This window comes from Diuraphis noxia, unplaced genomic scaffold, assembly GCF_037042655.1.
Source record: "Diuraphis noxia isolate RWA-SAM2 unplaced genomic scaffold, SU_Dnox_SAM2 contig0001, whole genome shotgun sequence".
Taxonomy (NCBI): domain Eukaryota; kingdom Metazoa; phylum Arthropoda; class Insecta; order Hemiptera; family Aphididae; genus Diuraphis; species Diuraphis noxia.
The window spans coordinates 49454649-49479256 of NW_028301711.1; the positions used below are offsets into that span (position 1 = coordinate 49454649).

Sequence of the window (24608 nt, forward strand, 5' to 3'; positions counted from 1 at the left end):
ATTTTAAAAGTAGTAATACCAATTTAACCTTTATAATATAGTTATGTTGTAAGATTAAAAGTTTAGTCAGAAGGCGTGTAGAGGAGTATATATTGGAGAGTATCTCATGGTATTTTAAAGATAACAGATAAAATTCGATTTCTAAAAAACCAATTGAACGTTCTTTATTTATAAACTTTATGGTTGGCCGAGTGGCACCATATAGAACCGTTTTATATTGTTTTTGGAACTTTTAAATAAAGTTGGCTGAGGGGCATTTTTCAAAAATTTATATAAAATAAACAGAGTTCCAACAGATGGCGGGACCTTTCCAACAACGTCCAACCAACCATATAGAACCGTTTTGGATAGCTTTTGGAACTTTTAAAAAAAGTTGGCCGATTGTGTGAAGTTAGCGGCACTTTTTCAAAAATTCGTATAAAACAAACAGAGTTCCAACAAATTGCGAGACCTTTCCAACAACGTCCAACAAACCGTTTACAACAGTTTTGGATAGTTTGTTATGTGTTTGATTTAATGTTGGCCGTTAGTGTGAACTTAGCGGCGGTTTTGGAAAAATTTTTATAACTTCTTAATGACGGTCCAACAAATTGTAAAACCTTTCCAACAATGTCCAACAAAATTGTTGGATAGGTTTTATTGAAATCTGTTACATGAGTGCCGCTAAGTTCACGAACGTGAAATATTATTGTTCTATGTTATTATTAATTTAATGTAAACCGATTAACGATGCAATGATTGATAAATGCATACAATGTAAAAGATAATTTTGAATAATTGTTTGTAGTAAAACACTAATGAACTGTAAACAACAGTCCATATCAGCCATACTCAACCTTTTTTTTTTATTGGGGCCACATAAAATATTTTAAAATATTAAGTGGGCCGAAACTTGAAATTAACGAAACGAGATCAAAATCTTTATAAAATATAAATAGTGAAAATACAAAAACATTAATTATGTAACATAATCATCCTTATCTCAATCACGTAGAACACACTTTGATTGTTCTGTTATCCCTATTTTATACTTACATTACTTTTGAAATTTTTTTATCAATTCAATGCCCACAGGTTGAGAATGGCTGGGCCATATCAAACGGTCAATCAAACTGTTTTAGCGAGTTGGCCACTCTCTTCTTATATAAGCTCTCTAAGTATAGATATTTACCGGATATGCTCGTCTCATGTTCCTACGTCTACGCATTATCGTTAAATAAAATCGTATGAAAAGATGCACCATTATCGTTTAAAACAAATAAGGTACATTGTGTCAACTATTACTATTGTTTTAAAAATGAAATAATAAAAATAAATAAAAAAAGTTATATTATAATTACAAGTTTTTGTTACCTATTACTTGTTGTCACATGTTGTTATTTGGTGGCATTTGCTGGAAGATATAGGTATAACTATGTTACAATATAACATGCGATCACGATCAAACTACATACGATTTACGTAAACGTAATAGACGTACTAAACTAAATCATTGTACAATTCAATCGCATGTTCTGTATCTTTTTCCATAACGCCATATTTTTGTCATTATAATCGATAATATTATAATTTGTCCCACGGTACTCAATATAGATAAGGTTCTCATACAACCTAGTACCTACGTTAATTTTCCAAGGTAACAAACCAATGGAACTTTTATTTTTATTTAATAAGAATATATAGTACTTACTACTTGTACAATAGACTATACTGACTATAATATAGACTATACAATATAGGTACTCCTAGCTACTATCATTTATGTCTATCACATCTAATTATTTATTACCTGAATATATTTACGATTTCATTTTTAAAACAATACTAAATAATAATTAACACGAAATTAAACATATTATTTCATATAACTACGTGATTTTCATATTAATAAATAATACACAGCTTTTTTATATATAAAATAGCAATAAATAACTGATAGAAAATATATTTAAATTTTTAAAATAATACAAAATGTTTTTTTAATTATTTGCTTGGCATGAAATAGGCATTCAACTAAATGTCTAGGCGGATAATGAAATTGCATAAACATTAAATTCTTTGACTATATGCTTAGGCATTTAATAAAATGCCTGATTTTACTATATGCCTACGACATATATATATATATATAGGTCTGGTACTTACCTATCATGATTACGTTTCATTGATTTTTCTTTTCACAGTAACCTCATTTTTAATTTTTTTGCATAAATTGAGTTGTTATTATTCCCTATTTTTTCTATTATTTTAATTAATGACTTTTAAGTTTTTACTTTTTTAGAAAAACTCCAGGTTTGAATTTAATTCCTTGTGAAGCCAATAATAAATCGTATTTATTACACAGAAACTAGTTTACTATTACAAAAAAATATCAAAATGTAAATTAATGTATATTAAAAGCTTGAATTTGCTAAATTGTAAAATATAATACAAATATGTTAACCAAAATTGTACATAGGAAATTAAAAATGTCTAAAAGTAAATCAAAATGAACTGAAATAATTTTAAGATCAAATCGACTATCAGAGGCCATCTTGATCAACACATCTCGACGTGACAATAAAAAACAGAGGGTTATATAACTATAGTACATTCATCACTCCTATCAGGCCTTAATACAAAAACTATTATGATTCTCATGTTGAAAGTTATTGTAAAACCGTTTCCTGAAAATAAAATGTACATAATATATTTGCGATTAACCCATACACCATGCATTGCGAAAGATATTTTATTTCAAATATAATGAATTATTATAAGTATAGTTATTCGACATTTTTAACTGATTATTATAATTTCTCACTAAAAATTAAAACAATACATGCAGTAGATTTTTATTATTTAATTTAAAGTTTTTTAAAGATCTTTGTCGTCTAGTGTATACGAACTTAATATAGAGGTCAAGTTTACTGTATAAAACAATATAGAAAGTAATGTGTCTTGATTTATTTTTATGTTTTGTAAACAATATAATAGGTAGGTAGGTTTGGTTGTTTTGAATGTTGACTTTAAATAATACAATCAAACTATTACGGCGTAAACATAACGATATTATTTTAATGATTATTTTACACTTTATATTTATATTTCGTAATATAGTAAATAGCTTTTATTCGCATAATTTATATATGGGTACTTTATTATAGCACAGTTATTATTTAACATTATAAATATGAACAGAAACTCCCACAGAGACATAATAATATTATTACTACTGTGGGAAACATTCGTTCAGCGTAACCATACATCTTTATTTAAAGAAAATTCTCTCTTTTTTAAAATTCGTGTCCCGTGCGTGTCTCCTCCATTTACTTTTCTAAGTATGAACGATACTCGTTTTAAGCATTTTTTCCCCTCACAAGTCACGTTCTATTCTTATTTTCCTTATTAAAGTTGTATGGGAGTTTCATTTATTCAAATTCTATATGTGCTTTGGTAATTCGTTTAATACACACGCGATGAGCTTCAAAAATATTTCAAACAATATACGAACCAAAGACCACCAATAAGTAAGCGCGTTAAACAGCAAACACGACAAATACCTTTAAACAGATAATATAAATATAAAGTTTAATCATCGATCTATCAAATTGTACTGCCCTTGTCCGTATGAAGAATGATTACATTGAAAATTAAATAGAGAAACTTGAGAGACATTTTCCAATATTAACTTTTAATTTCTACACGCCATTCTTACGCCGTACCATTTAAAATAATTAGGATATTAAAGTAGGTGCATAATATAATATGTAGGTATATCTACATAATATAGGTATGTGAGATTCTTCGAATCCAATTAACTGATGATTATTATCCGATGAATTACTCAAACTACTGTAATGAATTAAAAGTTTCAAGTTTCAAAAAAAGTGTCAAACGTTTTTCACGGATTTATTGGCGGAGATGCGCTAGTGAATGTTGGGTAAATAGTGTACGATTCCCTCCTCAGATATTTTCTATAACAATTTTCGGTGTAGGTAGTACTACATTTCACCAGATTCATTTTTTAAAAGCGCAGTTTTCCTTCATATTCTTTTAAGAATGTCTAATTTGTCTTAAGATAATATGTGTATCTTTAAGTTTTCATTTTCTATCAATTATAGATATTTTATGTGAAAAGTCTTTTACTTATTAGATTTATATTTTTTTAAGTATATGATCGTTCATTTTTTTTTATATTATTTTATAATTACTTATTATTAAGTATATATATATATATATACAAGTATTTTTTATTGTGTCAAATATATATATATATGTATATATGTGTGTATATAACGTAATGTATTTTATTAAACGGCGCCTAATACAGTTCTATAATAAAATTTCAATCGATAATTTATTATAAAATATTATTCAGTCCCGTGGCACACTCCGATAGCGACAGTCGTGTATAGTAAAGTTTAGTGCGTTATCTACATCACGACGGTTTATCAGATTTTTCCACAAATAAAACCAACATGTACGGGTCAAGGTAAGGAATTAAATAACGTAATTATAATTTCATATACCTCCGTACAAAATGAGTCTCACTCATCGTACGCCCCCTCCTATCAAAGGAACCTCCGCTTCACCGAAGCACACATCCCCACCTACTAGAACAACTCCTAACAAACTACAGGTTAATATCTCAAAAATTCCACAATCAAATGGCAATCCGTCTCAAAATTCAAAAGCTACAACCAATTCAATCAAAAATAATATGATATCATCCAACCAACAGAAACAACAGCTCCAACCATCGCCCACCACCACCACCTTCAATCCAACAATTACATTCGCCGAAACATTAGGCAACAGCTCATATCCAAAAAAAGAACAAGCCATTGTATTCGATGCAGTAGATGAAGTGTCCCAAATAGAATACATTAAAAAGATTGGGGACATCGTTGAACCCAAAAATATAATCTCCGTCTCCAGAATTTCAAAAAAAAGATTTTGCATCTTCCTTAACTCCAAAGAATTAGTTAACGAGCTAATAACTAAACATAAGACAATCGAAATACAAAATAAATCTATTCTTATTCGCCACTTATATAACCCAGATAAGCGATTCATACTGGCAAATGTATATAATAATATCCCTAATAGTATCATATTAGAAGCATTACGTCACCATAATATTATCCCCTCTAGCCCTATCACCTGCCTCAGAGCCGGTATACAACTTGAGGGATATACCCACATACTTAGTTTTAGAAGACAACTATTTGTTAAAGCCGAAGATATACCCAAAATGCCTAGCGACATACTCATAAACTATGACGGAACAAATCACCGTATATTCATTTCCGACGATCAAGTAACGTGTTTCAGCTGCAAGATGACCGGCCATGTAGCCTCAAAATGCCCGTTTAGCATTGAATCACAGACCGACAACATTGAAGATTGTAGTGAACCTACTGACCTCATTAATTTTATAGATAACACAGACTCAAATACACCCAAGGAAAATACAAGAAATAATGACCTAATTAATAATGACAATTTAGAAATGGAAATAGACCAGACCACGACAACAACCGATAAAGGAGGTATTAAAAGAGCGGCATCAAACTCCACCACTTCCAACGTCACGCAGGAACCAATTAGTGTAATTAACTTAACCGGCACAAAAACCACCGATGAAAAAAAACAAACTATTACTGTATCTACTGCAACAAAAATCCAAAAAGATCAAATCATCAAAAAATCTAAAACAGTAATAAGATCAAATTCAACAGAAAAACTCATCGAAAATATAAACATTCATATTGAACCTGCCAGAAATTTATTTGATAATAATAAAGACATAGATATAGATTTCGATCAACTTAAGAACATAATAATAAATATACAAGGTAACTCAGACCCTATCGATATCTGTAAACAATACGGAACAGATACCAAAACTTTACTAAACACAATTGAGTTGGTCAGGCCGTTAATTAAATCGCAAGGTTTGAAAAATCGATTAACGCGCTTATCAAACAAACTATTTGAATCAATTAATCTAGAACACAATGTAGCAACTACCTTAAATACGGAAGGCCACTCATTACCCAATGATAACCCAACCGATCAGTAAAGCCATTAACTCTATCAAAATAACAATATCTCACACACATATATATACATATATATACCCAAATACACTCATAATCAACTTATACCCACATCCATACCAAACAAAATAATTATTAATTAGCATGCATAAAATTACATTAAATAAATCCAATACAGATCATAATAATATACTACAATGGAATATTAATGGATTCTACAAAAAAATTGACGATCTCAAAAGATTAATTCATAAATACTCTCCCTTGGTAATCTGCTTACAAGAAACAAATTTCCCCGAAACCCACATCGCAGAACTTAAAGGTTACCTCGGTTATTCAAAAAACCGTTCTGTCAGAGGTCGAGCCAGCGGAGGCGCATCAATCTACGCAAACTCATCCTTTCCTTCCGAAGAAATTAAAATCACCTCCGACTTCGAAGTTACAGCAATAACTGTTCACATAAAAGAAAAAATAACTATTTGTAACATATATCTTCCAAACCAACATGATTTTGAAATCGAAAATCTAGAAAATATAATTAATCAATTACCACGACCCTATATACTAACCGGTGATTTTAACAGTCATAACACTCTATGGGGAAGCACGCATATTGATAGTAGAGGAAAAAAAATAGAAAAAATGCTTGACCATAACTATATCACACTACTTAACGACGGAAGCCCTACGCACTTTAATACCGCCAATGGATCAGTATCGGCCATAGACCTATCCTTTTCATCTGCAAATATATCAACCAATCTGAATTGGACGGTGGAACAAGAATTATATAACAGTGACCACTGGCCTATTATCATTAATATCCATAACAGAGACTCTACCTTAATATATAAAACCAAAGAGAAATGGAACTTAAAAAAACCTAATTGGGAATTATTTTCAAATACAATTCAATCTGAACTTGAAAAATGCCTCCCAATGGATGATAATAACATAGACGAAATAGTTGATACCTTTACAGAAATAATACATAACACTGGAATGAATATAATAAAAAAAAATAAATACAGCGGAACCAAAAAGCCCGTACCATGGTGGTCGGAAGAATGTAAAAACATAATTAAAATCAAAAACAAAGCCTTAAATAAATTTAGAAAAAGCAGAAGCATAATCGACCTAATTGAACTTAAAAAACAAAGAGCTAAAGCTAAATACATTATAAAAAATTGTAAAACAAACTCGTGGAACTCTTTTACGTCATCAATTACCTGCCTTGAAAATCCTAATATAGTGTGGAACAAAGTAAAATCAATAAAAGGAGTTCAAAAATCAACGGATATCAAATTACTCAGAACTAATAATAATAAATCCATTATTACAGAACCGTTAGAAATAGCAAACGCACTAGGTGAATACTTTCAGGAAATAAGCGATGATAACAACTTTGATCCAAATTTCTTAAAGTACAAATCCGAATTCGAAAAACAAAATATAAACGTTAAGGAACTAACCACTGCTGAACATATTGATACACCAAACCTAAATTTGAAAATAACAAGAAAAGAACTCGACAACATTATTAATGAACATAAGAGCAACTGTTGTGGACCCGATGACATCCCCTTCATATTTATACAAAATCTACCCGAAATAGGAAAAATTACATTACTCAAAATATTTAATAAAATGTGGACACAACACAAGTTCCCAAAAAAATGGAAACAAGCTACCATTATCCCAATTCATAAACCTAACCAAAATAAATTCGCAGTACAAGGATACAGGCCTATATCGCTGCTATGCACAATGAGTAAAATATTCGAAAAAATAGTCAGCGTTCGACTTAATTGGTTTCTAGAAAAAAATAAATTTCTCGCCGAAGAACAATTTGGATTTCGAAAAAACAGATCGACCTACGACTGCCTTGTAAACATTGATACAGAAATATGTGAAACATTTGCATGCAAACAATACATGGGACTGGTAAGCTTCGATATACAAAAAGCGTACGATATGACATGGAGATACCGAATTATATCAATCTTACTAGACTGGGGCGTTAAAGGTAACATTTTATATTTCATACATAATTTCCTTATTGACCGAACATTCGAAGTTGCTGTTGATGGACATCATTCATCCTTATATAACCTGAATAACGGAATTGCCCAAGGCTCTTCCATAAGTGTAAAATTATTTCTAATTGCAATAAATGACTTATCTAAACTTATACCCACCCCTGGAAAAATTACAATATATGCGGATGACAGCAATATTTTCTTTCGACACAAATGTATTGACACTTTAGGAAAAGAATTACAGAAATACACCAACTCGTTACACGATTGGAGCAAAAATACAGGATTCAAATTTGCACCAGAAAAATCCCAGTTCATAATATTTTCACACAAAAAAATTAAAAAAAAACCAACTTTAAAAATGGACAACAAAATAATTCCCTACACAAGACACTTAAAAATATTAGGTCTTACCTTCGATGAAAAACTTACCTGGACCACACACATAAAAAAGCTAAAAGACAAAGCCAAAAAAAGACTAAACATTATCAAAGCACTTTCAGGTACGAAATGGGGAGCAGACTCTAAAACCCTAATAAACATTTACAATTCACTAATCAGATCAATTTTGGATTACGGATCCCCCTTATATATGACATCGAAAAACTCAGCACTGACAATGCTTGACGTTATCCATAATGCTGGCTTAAGAATGGCTTCTGGTGCATTTAGAAGTAGTCCCATAAACAGCATACTCAACATTACAGGAGAACAACCACTTAATAATCGGAGAAATCAACTGATGTTGCAATACGCGGTAAGAATAGCAACCGACCCGAACAAACCAACGTATTCCACAGTATTCAATAACAGATTCGAAAATACCTTTAACAACAACAAAAAATTAATACAACCTATGTACAAAAGAATAAAAGAAAAAGAGGGAGAACTAAAACTAGAAATAAGTAATATATTGACTAGAGAAATACCAGTAAAACCTCCATGGACAACGACAAAGTACTCGTTTGACATGTCAATAGCGATTTACAACAAAAAAGAAACCACAAATCTTACATACAAAAATGCATTCTATGAATTAATAAACACTTTACCAGACCACATACATATATATACCGACGCCTCAAAAACAGACAAAGGGGTGGGTGTTGCTGCAGTTTTCCTACAAACCGAACTTTCTGAAAGGTTGTCGGATAATTGTAGCATTTATACAGCTGAGGCACTAGCTATATATAAAGCACTATCCTATATAATAAGTGCCAACCTGCATAATAATAAGTACATAATTTTTACAGACTCCATGAGCACTCTAGCTAGTCTTAGTAATATTAATAACAATAATGTTATAACTAATAAAATAATTAACTTGACTAATAAATTTAACGATAACTTAATCTTCGCATGGATTCCCGGGCACTGCGGAATACCTGGTAATGAAAGAGCCGACTTACTTGCCAAGGAAAAAGCCAATAATCTACATCAACTAACTGTGTGGAATATTAAATCCGACAAAGATACTAAAAAAATTATATACAACCAAATCAAAAATATCTGGCAAAAAGAATGGCTCAAAATGAATAGCAAATTAAATGAGATAAAAAGAACTATCGAAAAATGGAATAACCCTATGTCGCTCAAAAGAAGAGAGGAAGTCGTACTAAATCGCCTCAGAATAGGTCATACGCATTACACACATGGTCACCTCATGAAAAAGGAGCCACCAAAAATATGCCTTACATGCGGAATTACATCTACAATCAAACATATTATCACCGAATGCAGAGACACAAAAGAGGCAAGACAAAAATTCAACATACCGGAACACCTTCACGACGCACTGGGCCCTGACGAAAAATCCACCCAAAACATAATTTTATTTTTGAAAGATACTGAACTGTACAATTTAATTTAAGTCGTCATTTGATGTAAAAATAAGCCAATGGTCACGTTATCGAGGCTTTTCTCTTAATAAAAAAAAAAAAAAAAAAAAAAAAAAAAAAAATATTATTATTATTATTATTCTAGGCAGGTACTAGTTTTAAACATTATCTTCTATTACATTGATAGTACTTTTTATTGTTTCAAACAGACAATAGATAAATTTATACTTCTAAAATATTTAAATGTATAATTTTTATAAATATATTTGGAAATTTATTCTGTCTTAAGACAAAACTAGACATCAGACAAAACAAAATAATTACATCTTCAATTAAATTTTTAAATTGGTCTAAGATCAGCTTCAACACATCATAAATTGATTTCAACGAGCTTTCAACTAATTTAAGACATGTTATACAAATTACTGCAGTTAATAAATTTTTGCAATAAATGCCTCACTAAACATCAAATAATAAATAAACACAATAATATTAATATTATCGGATGGGTCAATTTTTCCGCCAAAAATGAAATAGGTTGGTTTCCATTTTCCACCAGACACTTTTTTTAGATTAAAATTATATTCATTTTACAAGTATTAAACTATTTACCCGTTGATTTAGCCTATTTATTTTATTTTCATTTAAAATTATTTCACAACCAGTTAATAATATTATAATTATTATAAAAAATTATACCTAACTGTTAATAAATCGAAAAAAATAGTTTAATTTTTTTAATATAATATATTTATTTTATTTTTATTTCCTTATTGTAGGTAAATGGTGTCCCATTATTGGAGGAAAATGATTACGGCTGGTCGTATACTAAAGTGTTATGCAACTATAATAAATAATACCTAACTATCATAAAAAAACACATCTTACTTAAGTAAACACGTCACGATAATCGATAAGATTAATAAATTATCATTTATTAACAGATTAACAGATTTTCAATTAAATTTACTTTCGGTGTTCGTTGTTGACCGTGGGATAATTACTGTATTGTTATTGCAACCAAAGGAAGGATGAGACATTATATGATGTACTGGCATACACACGGCGAGTCGTGCTCGTAATGCCACGCGCACTTTATACTCCTGAAATGTTTCTATTAAACTGTGTCGACCAATATCGAATTCAATATAACAATATCATAAGTTTTATTACACATAATTGTTATATTGTTATAATACCGACGGTCTAAGGTTGTTCTTTATTTATTTTTCTCACGCTTCACGGATGACTGCGAAACCGAACTTCTGCGCCGTACTAGGTATATCAATATTACATAATGATAGACACGTGCAGTGTCGTTAACGATTTATTTAAATTCAATAAAGTTCCATGTGATATAATAGTAATTATATATATTTTATACTAAATGTGTCCTCGAAAATGTGATCGGAAAAATATTTATTATTATGGAGATGTTCCCGATAATCTAATCAATGCAAACTGTTTAAAACAATATAGTATTAATATTATTATCATTGTATCAACAACTTCTCTGACTAATGACATTTGGCTTCGCACAATTATACAGTAGATTCTTATTATGTCGAAAGTCAAAATCTCGAATTTTCAGTAATGTTCAACCCAAATGAAATCTCCAATATGTATTATTACAATTGCAATAAAATTCAATATCTCCAACAATTTATATTCCTTTTAAGTTTTGACATAACGCGAGTTCACTGAATGATTATTATACTGCATATAGTACTAAATCTAACATTATATACTGCATCTGCATGTACTGCAGTACATATTTTTCTTTAAATTTTAAATTATTATTATCATGAAATTTTCAAATCGTACCTTTATTATAAACGTCGTGTTAAATAGGATCATCGTCGGGAATCTAGAGCTTAAATGATGACATGGTTAATTTGTGACTAGAGTACAAATCAAAAATATAATACCTATTAGGTATATTATTACATTTATTTAAAACTTAAAATTATTTGAACGTGCTAGTAATAATTGATAGCAACCAAATATGCCAAATCAAACCTAACCTATTTGTTTCCGTAACATTACATAATATTATTTTACATTGCATACAAATTGTTAATCAAAATAATGTTTAGATAATATGTTCGTGTTAATAATACAATTAAAATTACTTAAAAACATTAAATTTGCCTACATTTTACTCCTTGTAAATATAATAACTTTACTACCTACATAATTATAATAATGTTATAGGTCACCCACCTACATAATTTTAACTGTAAATTAATATTGTGTTCCTTAATCATTTTTTTTCTATAAGACCACTAATGTAATGACATTTTCAAAATATTATATTAAATAAAATGAACAAAATATGCTTTATTTACAAGCATACCATGCGTATAATAATTAGTAAATCTAAAAACAGTAAAAAAATAACACGGTGTTCTTTTGAGCACGCTCGACTCCAATTTGCTCTTTAATTTTTCATTTTTAATAATTATTGAAATTCAAAAAATAAATTTTAGAATTTTTAAGTAGACTTAAGACCAAATTCTCCAAATTTCTGATATTTTTTATATTACTTAAGGAGTATATGTGGCGATAAAAACATTTATTTTTCAAATGAAAATCATATTTTTTACTGAAAATTAGTGGATAATTTTTCTGAGTTAATAAGGATAATAATCCTTAAAAATAGATTTATAAAAATTAAAACTATATTATATAATGTTAGATGACAATGTAGTATTTACTTGAATAAGTTTTGAAAATTATTGATATTGATAAATTAATAGTAATTTATTATCTTTTTTAAATTATCTAAGCTCCATATTATCTACTTTACTAATTGCCATAGACATGTAATTCTTAAAACACAAATTTACATGACTCAACAATTACTAGCTCGAAATTCTTGAATTATGATTTAGATACCTACATCAAAATTCTTAAAAATAGTCTGCTTATTAATAAAAAAAAAAATAGATATTCTTATTTAAAAAACTGAAGCTTATATTGTCTATTGTCACAGGGTGTAAGTAAGTGATATAAAAAATTTCAATGATTCGAAAAATGGTTTTCAAGTGTATTTAAAAATTCCAAAAATCTGAATTATTTATTGAAGAACTTGGGTCCACCCGCATACACATTCAAAACCTATGCAAAATCAACAATGATTTCTTCATATTATTACACTGCCGATGTCTAAAATATGTCAACTTGGGTATGGTTATAGCTTTACAAGCTTATGCCAAACTGATTTTTTGATGTCACGTGCAGAAATTTAACTGTCCACGTACGTCTTAAACCATTACAAAATTTAAAAATTAATGCATTTTACTTTATTTTTAATTTCCTATTGTAATACATCATGTAAGAAAAAAAAATTATGGTCTTATTATAACTTTACATCAGTCATACTTTAATTAATAACTTTTATGTTACTAAAATATTTTAACTTGTGACTAATTTTATCATGGCCATTCTAAACGACTTCTATGACCAATCGGTTATGTGCCTACCTACCTACCTCCATAAAATTAGATAGCCTACAAACTGTTTTTAAATTACCCAATCACAGTTTTTACATTCTAAAAGTACTTCTCCAAGTTAAAAATAATCTTGAATTTTTCATGAAATTTAATAGCAAGCAGGATATAAAATATACACACTTCTAAATGTGGAATTACAAATTGTGCAATATATCATAAGGTACGCTGAACATCAAAACAAAAAATATAACTATAAAATTAATAGAAAAATCTATTTACTATCAATTTTTAAAACCGTGACTTAAAGATCATTGGTTGGTACAAAGGCAAGGGCACACGTAGGGTGGGAGTTGGTGGAAAAGAGACCATTTCCTCAACTGGGAATTTTTTACTGCACATACTGTAAGTATCACTAGAATAATAAATGTTCGATTTTAACTTATAAGTAGGTAATATTTTTATCATTCTCCAGGTGGTATGTTATCCGGTGAGTGCACTTTTACAAGATAACTATACTTCCACCTTAAACATTATTTTAAGCATTTTCTTTCTTGATGATTCATTTAACTTGTGATAATTTATGATTTATTCTAAACTTCCAACAGTACCAAAAATACTTATACATTACGTTAATACACATTTTTAATACGTCGATAATACCTACATAATTAGTTCACATTTATAAGTATACCTAAGTTTAGCTTTATATACATTGGCCATAACATTCTTCTAAATAGATTAGAAATGCATTTGTGGTATATTTTTTATACATTTTTAAGCAACTATTCTTAACACTTATTCGTGGTGTTTCATTTAATTTCATTTTTTTTAATAGCAAAACCCATATTTAAATTAAAAAAATATGATAATTTTTTTTATATAACGTAACTGTCGTTATTTTTTAAGTCGCGATATATAGAAATCTGTATTTAATTTGAACAATTATAAACAATAGAATAATTTTGTAAAATATAAATATTACCTACCTACTGTTTTTATTAGCCATATGATTTATATATTTCAAACTGAAATATATATAAATATTAATTGGACACTGAACAACTTTTATTGTTGTGCCGTATTTGATGATATAATTTATACTATTACCTATAATATTATTATAATCATCTATATAAATTTTGATGTTAAAATAAATAATATATAATTTACCACAGTTAATATATTATTATGTTTACAAACCATAAAAATAAATACTGAAATTGTTGACAAAAAAAAATATAACCGCATTTATCAAAACATTGAAAGAAAAGCATTAAGTGGTTATTTATCTAGTAATTGTTGTGTCTCAATGTTTTTGTTATATGTTTGTTGTTAATTATTTTACTTTTTAGTATTAGATATTTATTTTTATTCAATTTTCATCTTAACTATATTATGTACATTTGTACATGTTGAAACATTTAAAAATGAAATAAAAAATAAAATAATGTAATATATTATATTAAATACTATTATTATAATATATAATTCACTTAAAATGCATATTATATTATCATGATTTATACAATTATATTGCATAGGTGCATTAAACAATTAATGTAGGATATACCTAATTACATTGATACCTAATCAGTATAGTCATAAGTATAGGTATTTTACAGAATTCAGTTTGGTACGATATATAATGAACCAACTATACCTATATACAATTAAAGTGTACAATATTAAATATTTATTTTACATTGTATTAAAATATGTAGTATGGTTCAGTGGAATCAACATCCCGCTGATTTAATAAGTAGGAATCATAAACAGCAGCCGAAATAATTAATAACTGAATTTTTTAATGAACCGGGTTTTAACATAGTGAATTTTATTTTATTTATAATATATTCTGTTTCAAGTACATCCTTTTTTCAGACGTACATCCACCCAGGGTGCTCATTATATTTTATTATTTTAATAATAATCCCTGTACAGAAAATTTACCGACTTAAATAGATATATGTTTTTAGTCTTAAAATAATAGATTCAATTTTAATTCATTCGTTATTCTAATTTATTTTTAAAATCACATTTAATATTGTATCTATAATCTATGCAATATAATATGTATTCTTATTTTGTTATTTACCAATTATGTAGCAAGTTAAAACATCGATAGGTTAGGGTTTTATTATTTTTCTATCGGAATAAGTTTTAGATTCTGAACGAAGTGATGAATGTATTGATTTTACAATGATGTGTGTTTTTTTTTTTTTTTTTTTTGTGTCTGTGTACAGCATAACTAGTCGAAATAATGCTTCGATTTCAAACTTTGGGGGTGGTTTTCGATGTAAAATTGAAGATCCTTGGTGCATTATAGAGGTCAAAAGTAAACATTTTCCAACAGTTTTCAAAAAAATCGAGAAAAACAAAATAAAAATGACAGAAAAACGGGAATTTTTACGCAAAATCAGTTTTCGACCAAATCGATTTTTTTATATGGTTGTAATTCAAAAAATAATCACTTGAAATACTTGAAATTTTCACCAAATGTTTATGTTAGTGTTCTCTATATACAGTTTAATTAAGTTAAATAAAATTTCCATAAGTTTTACTTCAAGTAGCTATAGAGAAAACTCGAAGCGTCATAATAGGAAAAATTTTAATTGCGTTTGAATTTTAAATTTTTACGAAATAGCGTAACGATAACGATTTATCCTGAAACGATTTTAAATATTTGTTATAATTCAAAAAGTATGAGTCCTAGATACTTGAAAATTTTACCAGTTATTAAGATTGGCATTTTCTTTACATGATTAAATTTTCAAAATATTTTGACTTTTTTTGAGTTATTTATAGACCACTGAAATTTACACTTTTTTTGAGAATTTTTTTTTGAAGTGTCGGTAAAAAAATGTTGGACGACCAAAAAAACTTGAAAATTTAATACAAGGTTCCTTATGAGTTGTTCTTATTATAGCTAAAAAAATTAAAAATCGTAAGTCACAATTTTTTTTAATAAGCTTTTATAGTTCAAAATTTTACGAAATCTGTCGAAAACGCGAAAATTTGCAAGTAATTTTGAAGTTGAAAAATCATAAAATTTTTTGCGTTTATAACTAAGGATTAAAAATACAACACTAAGTTCTCCATAAGTTTTCCTTCAAGTAGCTATAGAGAAAACTCGAAGTATCATTATAGAAAAAATTTTAAGTGCGTTTGAATTTTAAATTTTTACGAAATAGCGTAACGATAACGATTTATCCTGAAACGATTTTAAATATTTGTTATTATTCAAAAAGTATAAGTCCTAGATACTTGAAAATTTTACCAGTTATTAGGATTGGTATTTTCTTTACATGATTAAATTTTCAAAATATTTTGACTTTTTTTGAGATATTTATAGACGACTGAAATTTTCAATTTGTCTGAAAAATTTTTTTTGAAGTGTCGATAAAATTTTTTTGGCCCTATCAAAATACTTGAAAATTTAATACAAAGTTCCTCATAAGTTATTCTTAATGTGATTAAAAAATTATAAGAATACATAGGCACAATTTTTTTTTATAAGCGTTTATAGTTCAAAATTTTACGAAATCTGTCGAAAACGCGAAAATTTGCAAGTAATTTTGAAGTTGAAAAATCATAAAATTTTTTGCGTTTATAACTAAGGATTAAAAATACAACACTAAGTTCTCCATAAGTTTTCCTTCAAGTAGCTATAGAGAAAACTCGAAGTATCATTATAGAAAAAATTTTAAGTGCGTTTGAATTTTAAATTTTTACGAAATAGCGTAACGATAACGATTTATCCTGAAACGATTTTAAATATTTGTTATAATTCAAAAAGTATGAGTCCTAGATACTTGAAAATTTTACCAGTTATTAAGATTGGCATTTTCTTTACATGATTTAATTTTCAAAATATTTTGACTTTTTTTGAGATATTTATAGACGACTGAAATTTTCAATATTTCTGAAAAAATTTTTTGAAGGGTTGATAAAATTTTTTTGGCCCAATCAAAATACATGAAAATTGAATACAAAGTTCCTCATTAGTTATTCTTATAGTAATTAAAAATTTATAAAAATACATAGGCACAATTTTATTTTATTAGTATTTGAAGTTCAAATATTGACTTAATACGTAAAAATTACGGCAATGTTCAAATTATCTTAGATAGAAATTCATAAAAATTTTTCTTTTTAGATCTAAGATTTGAAAATTTTATACAAGGCTCCTAACATATTTTTACAATAGCAGTTGAAAAATAAAAGAAATATACATGAATACATTTTTTTTTTAAAGCATTCAAAGTCTGAATTTTTACAAAATACATAAAAATCACGAAAATTCGCAAATAATTTTAAACTAGAAATTCATCAAGTATTTTCCTTTTATACCTAAGATTTGAAAATTTAATACAAGGCTCCTAACATATTTTTACAATAGCAGTTGAAAAATAAAAGAAAGATATAGTCACAAATTTTTTTTATAAGAATTTACAGTTCAAAATTTGATTAAATACATAAAATATACGGCAATGTTCAAATTATCTTAGATAGAAATTCATAAAAGTTTTTCTTTTTAATTCTAAGATTTGAGAATTTAATACAAGGCTCATAATATAGTTTTGCAATAGCAGTTGAAAAATAAAAGAAATAGATAGCCAAATTTTTTTTTTACATGCATTCAAATTTTAATTTTGACAACATACGTAAAAATCACGAAAATTCGTAAATTATTTTATTCTAGAAATTCATAAAAAATTTTCCTTTTATACCTAAGATTTGAAAATTTAATACAAGATTCCTTACAAATTTGTCAATCTTTGTCACAAAAAAAATGTCCACCGGAAATTCAAATTAAATTTTAATTAGCATTTGAATTTCAAATATTGACAAAAATTCGTCAAAACCAAGAATATTTGCAAATTATTTTGTAGTTCAAAATTCATAATATTGTTTGTATTTATATCTAAGGTTATAAAATTTAACACCAAGTTTTCCATAAGTTTTGCTTCAAATAGCTAATAGCTATAGAGAAAATTTGAAGTGTCATTATAGGAAAAATGTTTTGAGCGTTTGAGTTTTAAATTTTTATGAAATCGCGTAATGATAACGATTTATCCTCAAACCAGGTACATGTATATCTATGATAATATAAAGTATTATGAATTATGATAACTACACTAATTGATTAACCATGCCATATGCAAAATGCGTCTTAATTGAAAAATAAAATATTTGTTTCAAAATAGAATATATGACAATATTTAAATAGAATGACAAATCATCTCCGTTCAGAATCGTTTTTCGTATACAATGATACCTATCATTGCATTCAAATTTAATCCCATCCATTACAGTAACCTACAGTACAGCAAAGCGACATCCACGACTTACCCGCTTTTTTTAAATAAGGTGTTTTAATATTTTATACTCAAATGGTAATCATTATTCATGTGGTTCCCAAGTAGAAAAAACTTGTAAGTAGGTACAATATGCTGTACGAGTACAGTAGGTCGTTTCTAGAGGGGTCGCTGTACCAAATAGGTTAAATTTGAATTCAATGATATAAAATCATTGGACACAAAAAACGATTCTGAGCAAAGACAATCTGTCACCATACAATACTATACTAAGTAAATTTTGTGATATTATTGGGATTAAATTAATTTATTTTACTATTAGGCATTAGTACTACGGTAGGTTGAATTCATTTAAAAAAACTGTATTTGAAAATGTCATTGTGTGAATGCGATATAATAATATACTTTAAAATTTCAAGAACTCACGAATAATTATTTTAAGTTATAGCGAAATAACTAAAATCATTGTTATTTGTTAAGTTAATTTCGTTAATATTTATAAACAAATTAAAACTATTTTAAAACTATTATTCTGGATATAAAATAATAAAATAATAAAATAAACGTTTGGTAAAAAATTCAAGTATCTAGTTTATAGGTTTTTTTAAATTACAACAAAATTAAAAAATTGTTCTATGAGAAATCAGGTGAATCGGATCTAATTTCTAAAAAATTTATACTTCAAAAACTCATAAAAAAAATATGTCTTTCAGGTAATTATTTTTAACACCCCCTTCCCCTTTCATCATAAAAAAGTACCAACTAGATTAATTTTCCTACCAGAAAATATGGTAATAGAAAATCTAAAATATTTTACTGTTACAAACGATGATGACATACACAAAAATCCCATCCCAGTATAGCACGCTGCTCTATATATATTTCCTTCAATTGCAGGAAAAACTATGAACTATAAATATGTTTTTGTTAATAGTATAGGTAACCATAAAAACCAATTAACTGTATGAACATTTGCCTCGCAGGTTAAAAAAAATAAAAGTTTATCATCCCTACCAATATCATATTAATATTACAAATCAAAAAAAAAGTTTTATATTACAATAAACTAAACTAAATTAGGTTCACTTAAACCTTCATTAAATCTCTCCGCTCAGAATCTAAAATATACAACTTGCTGCAAAATGTTACGTACCTTTCTACATCATCTCAAATAATGAAAATGTAATGATTATTAATAGTTTCTTATTCTTTAGAGTTTAGACAGGAAGAGTAGGAATTATGTTTATTGCCCATACATGTTAACCATTCCCTATTTCTATTGTTAAATAAATTATTTAACAATTAGTCATTATTTTAAATTATTAATTTGTTATTTTATTTACACACAACAAATTCTTGTTGGAAAATATAGTTTATTTGTTATGCCTGTTAAAAATATAGTTGTCATTAAGATTCAAAAATTAATGATTTAACAAACATCATTAATAAAGCTTATATTTTTTATATTTTTATATAAATTAATAATCACACTGTGTCGAACTTTTGGGAAATGTTCACAATACTCCTAGCCAAACAGAAAAAAAACCATTAATTTACTTAATTTCAATCAAAAGTTAAAATATACATTTAAATGCAACTGAAATTTTTTTAATAACTTTAATTTTATCATGATCTATTTATTTTTTTTTTATTTAAAAACGTATATAGCTTGATTATTCGACACCTAAAATGTCATGATAAACAATAATCTATTGACTGTTAAATAATTTTTTATGTATAAAAAACCATCAAAATTATTTGACGCCCGTTGCACCCTAAAATATTTAAAAAAATTTCAAAACTAGGATTTCGATTATGAACTACTCTCTTTTTCAATTTTAAGAGCCGCTTAATCTGAATTAAAAATCGAAAGCTGTTCTGTCACGTAGCGTAACCCTTGACAAGTAAGAGACCAATCATCAATGGAACACTTGGATGAAAAGAATATAAAAATATCATACGCCTTTATTTGTAAAAGGATCAAAATTACTTCACTTTAAAATGATTGTTTAGTAGATAAGCAATAACACGTTTGATCAATCTTTTATAAGCGACATAATATCTAAGGAAGGTATAGGTAACAAAAATCTCATATTTCTTGAAAACCACTTGCCAGCACATTTAAATTTTACAACATTCATTCCTCACGATAATTACTATACTTCCATCATGTTTTAAAATATGTTTGAATAACATAAACGAATATATCATTCAGTCACTATTTATCGTGTGGCTGTCCCGCACAGGTGATTTATTTTGTTAATTTATTATTTCGACGTTTTAATAAAACAATACAAAGCCAAATTGAGCGAATGACGAAAAAAATCCAAACGATGATGACACCGAAAAAACCATTTTCATTAGACACTTTTCAAAAGAAATCGTTGCTTCAGTAAGAATAAGTTGTTATTTTCCCCGCTGTCCACTTCACCGGAATGTCTATAAAATATCTTAGGCAGGTATCTAATCTTCAATTCGTCCCGTAGGGGAAAAGAACGTTGCGCAACGGTGTCACCTGCTATAGAGCTGTGTTGGTGGTGTTTTTGTTGTTGTTGTTGATGTTGTTATTATACCACCAACGAATATAGTGTGATCTTTATTTATGACTGTGATAAAAGGAGTGGCCTAAAGGGACTTGGTGGGGCATCGTGTTAATTGAGAAATGTAGTAACAAATCTCCGTCACAGATGAACTCCTTTCTTTGTGTGTGTGCTCGAGGAACGTGTGTTGAACATAAAATTGTTTTGTTCATTAACTTTTTTTTTTTAAAAAGAAGAAAAACATTTCATTTTCATTGAACAATATCTCACTGACAAAACAAAAATATAAATTATATTATATATATATGACATATGAAAGACCAAATTAAAGAAGACGTACATGTCTCTGGTGCCAACTTTATGTTACGGGCCCAATGTCCCAATTCGTTATCAGTCCAAAATCCTTTCAACTTTTAGTTAATACTTTTTAGTATAAAAGTCATTAATGTTTTTTTAAAACTCTGCGTGATACACTGGTAAAATAAAATTTATACCGGAGCTTAACAATAATATGAGTCCTAGAAAAAAATGTTTATGTATATGATGGCACTTTTTATAGCAGAGTATATGCTTCTATCATCAACATTGAAGGTGGTTTATGCCTTTATATTACCAAATAGGATCTACTTTGCACTGAAAAAATTACACAAAACCGGAAAATATAGACTTAAAAGTTAAAATGGTTACCAAATAATTTGGATTACAGTTTTCTAATAATGATACTCATAATATACTATGAGTATATTATGACAATATGTCAATATTATCAATCTAATATTTTTTTTACTTATTGCATTGTAATTTATGAATTTCTTTAACAATTATTATTCATCAAAGGAATGGTTTAAAACTTTTTGCATTATATATTTTAAAATAAAATCTTATAATTTATTTCATACTTTTTAAGGCTACCTATAAACTTTCTAACATAGGTACATTGGGCTAAATTGCTGAACAATATATTTCTAAACTATAGATACTCACTATAAACGCAATTTAATTTTACAATTTTACGCTAAATTAAAATATTTTATACATTTTAGGGGTTTGAATTTTATTTTTTTCATTAATTAAGGCCACCCATGCACAATTAAAACGTAATAACATTGAAAATCTAAGATTCGATTTGATTTTGACAGTCAAAATCTTACATGAAATACACAACAGTCGGAAAGCATTTTGAGAATATAATACGTGTTTTTGGTAAAAATCTAAACTAATGCTATTTTTGGTATTGATCATAAAACGTTTCGATTGCATTGGCCCCGCCCTTCTGGACTTTTAATCCAATTTATTTCCATTTTACGTTAATAAAAGTAATTATATTTCTATTATTTATTCCGATTACATAACATAATAAGTAATAACCTATTATTATGTGATCTGAGAACTCACCTCCGCGAACGCCACGCGCCGCATTAGTTTGTCACAACGACTAACGATTCGAAATTAATTTATGGTATTAACGATTAAGTACAATAATAACTATATAATATTAATTATAACTTATGTTTAAAGGCCCGTTTGTATTTGGCGGTACAGAACAAACACATATTTTAATGAGTAGTCATTATATAGTTCGTGTTATTAGTATTACTATTATTCGTAATTAATCGGTTCTACCGTGAATTATATCAAGATTTTTTTTTTACTCCACCTGATATTTTTACGCGGATAATAATTATTAGATAACTATATAACTACTTATATCATATCACATTATGATATTATTATCATCAGCTAATAAAATAATTTCAGCCCTATCTCTTGCAGAAATTACTTTACAGACAGCACGTGGCCTTTGTTGTGTATTTTATATGTTGAATAAGGTTCGCACCCACTTCACCAAATCTATGCAATTTTTTAACATCCCAATTGTGTGATATTATATAATATTTTTAAAATACAGACGTTTTGTATAATATTTTAAGCAGGCGTCTAAGTTTGTCGATAAATGTATACCTACCTATATTCATTTTTAATAATATACCAAATTAACGTGGTGACAATAATATTAATTAAAAATTATTGAAGAGTGTAACTAGAACTTAATTGCAAAGGATATATAAGATATCAAAAAGCTAGTTAATTTTTACACATAGAAAGTTTTTACATAAATATATTTTTTAATTTTTTTTCGGATTAAAATCCGAAGAGGTATCATTAATTTATTGCATATAATATTATAAATAAAATGATATACCTCTTATATGTAATATTAGTACTTTTTTATTAGTAGGTATTGTCAAATTTTTTAAACAATTTAATATATTATATACGAATATATACTTTAACCTCTATCTAAACTAATTTATTATGTTTAGTAATTTTCTATATTGAGCAGCAGAGTTGGGTCCCAACTCAAGTTGACGATGTGGGAATATACACATAAAACAACTACACCCTATCAATCGTTTACATCTCTCAATATCTTAATATTATATACCACTTGGTTTTTAGAGTAGGCACTTGGCAATTATTGTCTACAGAAATAAAATAAGGCCCTGAAAGATGAGGTTATTCGATATGCAGATGAAGTACGGCCACTCCTTTAATGATAATATAGCGAACGTGCGAATTGAAAGAAGTTCGATGAGACGTGACCGAATACATTCTGTCATGTCTTTGCACTGTCGTATAACGTCGAATACGATTTCTGTCGTATAATAACTACCTACACACAAATTACTATAAAACATTCGAAATCGTACACTTCATAACACATCACGGACCCAGATCTATAAATCTGAAATGGGGGGGAGGGGAATAAATTATAATATTTTAGCAAATAATAGATTATAAATAATGCACATTGATACATTATAGATAAGATTTTATGACAATATTAACAAGTTTTTATTTATATTTTTAGTAGATAGATATATCAAAACGTATGGAATATATTTAGGTATCCATAAATCATATAAATACATAAACACTGTTTTTTGTCGTACCAATTACTCTGCCTGTATACATGGTTAGGGAAAAATAGATAAATCATTTAAAAATAATATTGTCGAGTAAATAATTACAAAATCAAATTGCTTATACATATAAGTGACACCATCAGTACTACAGTAAAAAAAAAATCCCAGTTGAAGTCGTGTAATATGAAACATAAAACACAATTACCTAACCAATGTACGAGTATATAACAAAATAAAATAATAGTTAATTATTATTGCTTTTTTTGCAAATGTACATAAAAAAAAGCAATATCCGGCATGTTATAGACTCAACAACTCGCATGAAATTTATGTAAATATATGGAGAAGAAGCACAAGCCCCATATTGAACGAGGGTGAAATTTAAGAATTGATGCAATATTTTAGAGCGTGTCAATTTTACAATCAAAATAGTTTTGATAAATGCAC

The 24608-nt window shown here is 27.6% G+C and overlaps 1 protein-coding gene across 1 annotated transcript in view; it reads left to right on the forward strand.

Annotated features, from left to right (window-relative positions):
* Positions 1 to 4388: 4388 nt before the first annotated feature.
* The window catches only part of LOC107161469 (hemocyte protein-glutamine gamma-glutamyltransferase-like), a 58485-nt gene continuing 38265 nt past the window's right edge, over positions 4389 to 24608 (forward strand). Inside the window, exon 1 of the mRNA XM_089217737.1 lies at positions 4389 to 4474. The gene's annotated coding sequence lies outside the window, so the exon portion shown is untranslated. The remainder of the gene's footprint in view (positions 4475 to 24608) is intronic.